The 6,000-nt window shown below is 41.0% G+C and overlaps 1 long non-coding RNA gene across 1 annotated transcript in view; it reads left to right on the plus strand.

The window, feature by feature from the left end:
• LOC137189851 (uncharacterized) overlaps positions 1 to 4,139 on the plus strand; it is a 35,676-nt gene extending 31,537 nt beyond the window's left edge. Inside the window, exon 3 of the long non-coding RNA XR_010929753.1 lies at positions 4,045 to 4,139. This is a non-coding gene — a long non-coding RNA (uncharacterized lncRNA). The remainder of the gene's footprint in view (positions 1 to 4,044) is intronic.
• The last annotated feature ends 1,861 nt before the right edge of the window (positions 4,140 to 6,000 follow it).

Genomic DNA, 6,000 nt, shown 5'->3' on the forward strand with positions numbered 1-6,000 from the left:
GCAATGTATGTGATATGAAGGCCCACAATGCACCTTGGCCTTGTTTAATCTTGCAAATATCAGTTGCTGTTGCTCTCTGAAAGCTCTTTGAATTTGAACTTTGAGGCTAAAGGGACTAGCTGTTTGTTTTCAGCTTTCTTCGTGATACTCAATATTCCCTCCTGGATTTACCCGAGTCATGGCGGAGGACAAGCAGTAGCAGTGAGGTTTGATGCAAGGGTTCACATCATTACACCACTGTGCTTAAAAAGGCGAGCCACAGGCTTAACAAGAGATTTTTACTTCACCTTTGACTTTTAGCATGTCAATGAACCGCTCAGTAACTCTCCGCTCTCTGCGGCTCCTCTCCTCATTACCCTCTTTGGCAGGAGAGCACGGTGCTCTTCAACTCTCTCTCCCTTTTTCTATCTCATAATCTCCCCCCCCCCACATTCCCTCTCGCTCTTTCTCTCTCCAGCAACACAACCATTTCATTCTGCAAATGACTGCCCCTGAAGTCAACTGGAAAGGAGAAGGTCTGCTCACGTAGTCGGACCGCTAGGGCTCCGTCTGCAGAGTCAGTAGTGCTTCGCTCTTCCCCCCGCTGGCTCGGTATCCTAGGGGCTATAAGCCTCAGCCCCATTCTATTCCAACCTGGATAAAGTATGCTCACTGTCAGCACTTTCTCCAGCAGCCTGGCACTCTGTTTATTTTTGCAAGACACAGAGCTGAATAGACTTTAATAAATACCGTGGCCTGAGAGTCAGGGAGCCATCTGAGCTTGTCACAACTTGTAACTTAGCTAGTGCACCAGTTCAGACCCGCGATTGGGTGTTCACTTAACGGATGAGTGAGTGCACAACTCTCTCACCCGGGCCTTTTGGAAATTGCACCGGTCAGGACACTGCAGGGGAAACACTGCTGCATGCATTTACTGAGCTTCAAATGTGCACAAACAGGCACACTTACACCTCTGAAGAGTTCAGATGTTGCATTTTGTATAACATAATGAGGTTTGAAAGGAGGCTGGATAGAATTCAGCAATAGATTGATCAAGTGCTACATCAGAGGTGTAACTTTTTGAATGCAGTCCTGAAATCCATTAGCCGAGGATTTTGTTTCTAAATATAGCTACGTCACATCCTGCTGTGTTTTGAATGGATTCAGAACCCTGTAGAGGGTCGGACAGAAGAAAAAAGAACCCAGAATTAGAAACGACACTTACAAAAGCAGAGGTGTGATGAAGAAAGATGAGAACAAAGGTCCAATTTTCAACAATGAAAAGAGAAATCATGGTTTCCCAAGAACAAGGAACACACAAGGCTTTCAGAACCTGGTGATTTGATTACTTTTGTTCATTTAAAATGTTTAAAACTGTGAAGTCTGCACACAAAAACTGACACTATCTGAATGTAAAACTAGAGTTATGAGGCTTTATGTTAGTTATATCTGTAAACAGAATATAACCAACCTGTTACAGTAGATTATCTGTCTGTCAAAGTCTCAATAATGTGAATTTAGATCCAAATGGTCACAGTTTACTGATCGTTTCATTAACATTATTGTAGCGACTACTGGAAACAAAGTAAAAAGTTGCTGAGAGGCTGACCAACTCCTTCCCTCTCTTCCTTACCAGCCGCCATGCAGGTGAACAGGTGCTTATATTAATTATATGAATATCACCGCCCATATCCATGTGACCTGATTACATCAGTTATCCTGATTTTGCAATAACAAGTAAACAACCAAAATAACCAAAATATAAACCATCACAACATTACCCACTTATAATTCATTGTACATTCACAATAAATCCAGTCACGGCTCCTACAATTATGTGAGTGTTACACATTATAATTAATGTTTAATAGATTCTATTACAGTCGTGGCAACTTTAGAGAAATTAAAATTGTTTTTTCAGTCATTTTTAGCCATCTGAAAGTCAATGTTGACTTGATGCATCTCATTATGTTCAGTGGTTCTGCTCTTTATTATTCATCACAAACTACCGGATTAATAAGAGCATCATAAAAGTTTTTTTTTTTTTTTACGTGACGACTGATGTTTTATTAAAGTTCAAGACAAAAGCGAAGTTATACATAAAACAGTAGTTTATAAAAGCGAATAATGTTGGAATACAGAAAATGAGCAAATGTTTCAGGAAGCGCAGACATGAAATGAATGAAAATGCAGAATGGAAGTGCCGCTAAATGCCTTTGAAACATGAAACAGCATTAAGTAAAGGGATAGTGGCTATTTAGTTTAGCACTGGAAAGGGTCTATCATTTCAAGTTGAGCTCTGTTGCTGCTATTGACTTCTCTTTTTCTTGTCAGTAGGTTTCAGGGTTTAACTCGGAGTTGCTGAAAATTCCACAGTGGTTTCATCCGGTGTTAATCTTTAGAGATTTGCATTAGTGTCCAGAGACACCTTTGATCTTTCTAAAGACTTTGATTGGATGTGTGAACGAGGGGGCCACTTTCCCATCATGCATCCACTGGATTAAAGGAGGGGAGGGGGGGTTATTTATAATTTTGGAAGTTGTTTTCAGGTCAGTGCAGGCTTTCAGAAGCAATCAGACAAACACATTTCAGTGGCAGTGGCGCAGAGACAGAGGAAGGGGGCGGGCGCCCGGGTACGATTTCAAACTCAGTGAACTTATGACGACAACGCTCACTGTTTCAGTGGTTTGTCTCTGTAAACTGTGGTTGGATGAATGAAAGTCAGAGAGCAAAGGGATATAAATGGCAAGAGTAGGGGGAAAACCATGACATTTGAAGGCATTTTAGATTGTTATCACCAAAAAAGATATTTCAAATCAAAGTCGTGGTTGCTTTGACTCAAAAATACCTGACAAGATTGTCATATTAAAAAAAAACAACTTCAGAGTTTATATTTTTTACTTGAGGCCATATGTTGTAACCATGGATTGTCACCTTTTGAGGTGTGAAACCATCCTTGAGAGCAATCATTAACAGCCGAGACTCTTTGCTGACTCAAATCCATCGGGCATCACCGACAGCTGGTCTCTGCTCCCCCTGCGTCCATGCTTCACCTTTCAGGAGAAATCAGAGCTCGTAAACATCGTCTCAGTGATGCCTGAAACAAGTTTCCATGCCACATTAATGTGTGTTGCAGTGAGAGTGAGTCTCTCGTCGAACAGCTGCCACCCCTGCCTGCCTGGCAGCAGCGCCGAGTTAGATTTGCCATTAATTTGTCGCACCTGACAGCCGACTCTGCTGGGTACCCTCCGTCTACACCACTTTGCTGCTTTGTGCCTGGGAGGGACATATCTTGCCCTTGTGAGAATAAGCCTGAAATATGGTTAGGCAAGAGAATGGTACAAAATAGGAGCCTCAGGCCGTTACATTTCATGTGTATCTAGGCCAGGCCACATGATTTGGTAGAAATTTAGACTGCAGGGCCGAAGTCCATGGGGTAAACTGGCTGTGCCTCCTGCTCAGGTAGCTGGGACTACAGCCACCTTAGTTGAGTTGAAGTTAGAAGTAGAACTACCTGATCCAGGCCAGATCAGGCCCAAAGTGGGTTGGATCCAAGGTCAGCCAGAGACCAGACTGAATCAAGTCATGCTCAAGACTAAAATAACCATTAACCATGTGCCTTATTACTGTGAGATGTTTTTCTGGATATTACGTTTGAAAAAGTTGAGCTTCAAGGACTAGACGTAACTTTTGTATGATGAATAGAGCCAGTACTGTCTATCGTCTTCTTGGTCTCAGAAAAACTTTTTCAACAGAATATGATTAATTTAATCTATGAAATGTCAGACAATAGTGAACAAAAGCCTGTTGAAATTCTGTGAGATGAAGATAATGTCTTTAAATAATGTGTTTTGTCAAAACTCCCAAACTCAAAGATTAGCAATTTCCTTACTAAATTGATATTAGATAATCTGTAATAAATCTTTTAAATGATTAATCAACTGTCAGAGTTGTTCCTAGTTTTTTGATTCAGGAATTCTTTCAGCTTTAGAATGAATTGTAGTATGTTGTAGAAAATTAAGTATATGGTAATAAAACCACTCATTTCTTTATGTTTTCGAATAGGCAGGAACCAGGCGAACTGACACAAAGACAAGCACACGATGTCAGACGATGACGATGTCGGTGAAGTAACCGGATTTGTCTTTGCTTGATATTGGTTGATATATGGTATGTTTATTAAATTGAATCTAGTATCCATTGGGTGTCTTTTATTGTATATTTACGCTGTTTGTTTGGCTTTATTGCATTTTATGACATTGTGTGCGCTGTCAGTTCTTTTCCAAAACATTATATTTCAGAAACGAGCAAAACAACAACAAAAAGTCAGAAGCTTACAGTCATTATTCCACATCTTGTCTCATAAGTAGGATCGATATGTAAGAAAGTTGGATGGCTATCAAATTCAATATCACTACACAGTAATTTACCTCTATATTATGTCATCTATCTTTATACATATAGATGTCAGTGGGATGGAAGAAGTGTGTGTCACTAATTTTTCACATTCTTGATTATCTCGTGGATAGTTATGGACTAACATTTGGAGCAAATCTCTTCCCATTTTGTAAAGGGCAATTAAATTGATTCTGATTCTGATGCATCAAGCGACTTCAGGCTAATGCCTTACCTTAACATAGACAATGATGCACTATGGCATATATCATTACCAGGAATGACAAGAATCATATTTCAAAGTTCATATTTCTCAGCTTAGCCTTTCTCAGCTCGCTGACATTAAGCTCCGTTTCAGGTCACTGCGAGCAGATGGAGACAACAAACATAAAGGCGTCAATGAAAAGACACAACTTGAAGATGTTTTTAATGAGAAAAATCATCCGGCGGTTCGTTCTCTTCATTTCTTCGACAGATGGATGTATTTTGTTATTGAGGTTGACATTCACCTCGGTAATGGAACCTGCGGTGAGTTTGCAAAAGTTAAAAACAGAGTGTGAGCTTGCAACTAAGAGTGTTGGATGCATTGTCCCATCCCAAGTGAAGCACTTAACCCCATCCCTGATGTGTTTATGATTATTATCCTTATATACTGTATGGTCATACTGTAACAGTATCATCGTTATGCAAGGAATACACAAACAAACATTATTGCACACATCAGCAGCAAAAGCAAGAACACACGGTGCCCTCGGCTCGCAAAATGGACAATAACATTTGACAAAGAGCTGCAATAAATGAGCTGTGAAGGCCGGGCCTCTCACCTGTCAGCATGTGACACTTAAAACAGTAATTTGTTCCCCTCGGGGGCTGTACTATTCAAGGTATTGAATTTCCCTCTGGACCCAAGATTATTCAACTATCACCTAGACAGAAAGCAATACCTCTAAAAGGCAGCTCAATGTGAAGCCAGAAAACCCACTTGCATTGTTTCTGCAGCACTTTTGGGCTCGAGCTGATGGATGCAAATAACACAGTTACTGAATGAGACACGCATCAGCCTTTTTGTACTCTCTGTATGCTTATATAAGGCCCTTATATGTCAGGATTTGTCAGACTATAATAAAGATCTAGCCCGAGATATCCAGTGAATAACATTTCATAGTTGTCATCGTCATATGGCTCATAATGCCTTAATCTTTTATGCATATTTTCCCTTAAAACAACATAACGTCCATGAACAGGCCCTCCTTTGTCATCCGTGAATGTCAACATCCCTGTTATCCCATCAGTTCCCTCTGCCTGAAACCTTAAACCGCCAAACACCTGTTCTTTTGTGTGAGCTGGCATTTTACAGCAGGGTTTCTCAGACATGCAGTGGAGCCTCTCCCCTCGCTCTCACTCTCTCAACCCTCTCATTTGGTTCCCTCTCCCTCTCTCCCTCTCTCTCTCTCTCCCTCGTCTTCCCTTTTACATGTCGTCACCCCTGCTCCCTCCTTCCCTTACGCTGGCCCTTTTCCTTTTTACTCGCTATTGTCATCTCACTGTCTCTCTCTCTCTCTTCCCCTTCTCTCCAGCTCAATTTACCACATCTCCCATCTTCCCTTCACATCTCTTCGTCTCTTT

Source organism: Thunnus thynnus, chromosome 9, assembly GCF_963924715.1.
Source record: "Thunnus thynnus chromosome 9, fThuThy2.1, whole genome shotgun sequence".
Lineage (NCBI taxonomy): Eukaryota > Metazoa > Chordata > Actinopteri > Scombriformes > Scombridae > Thunnus > Thunnus thynnus.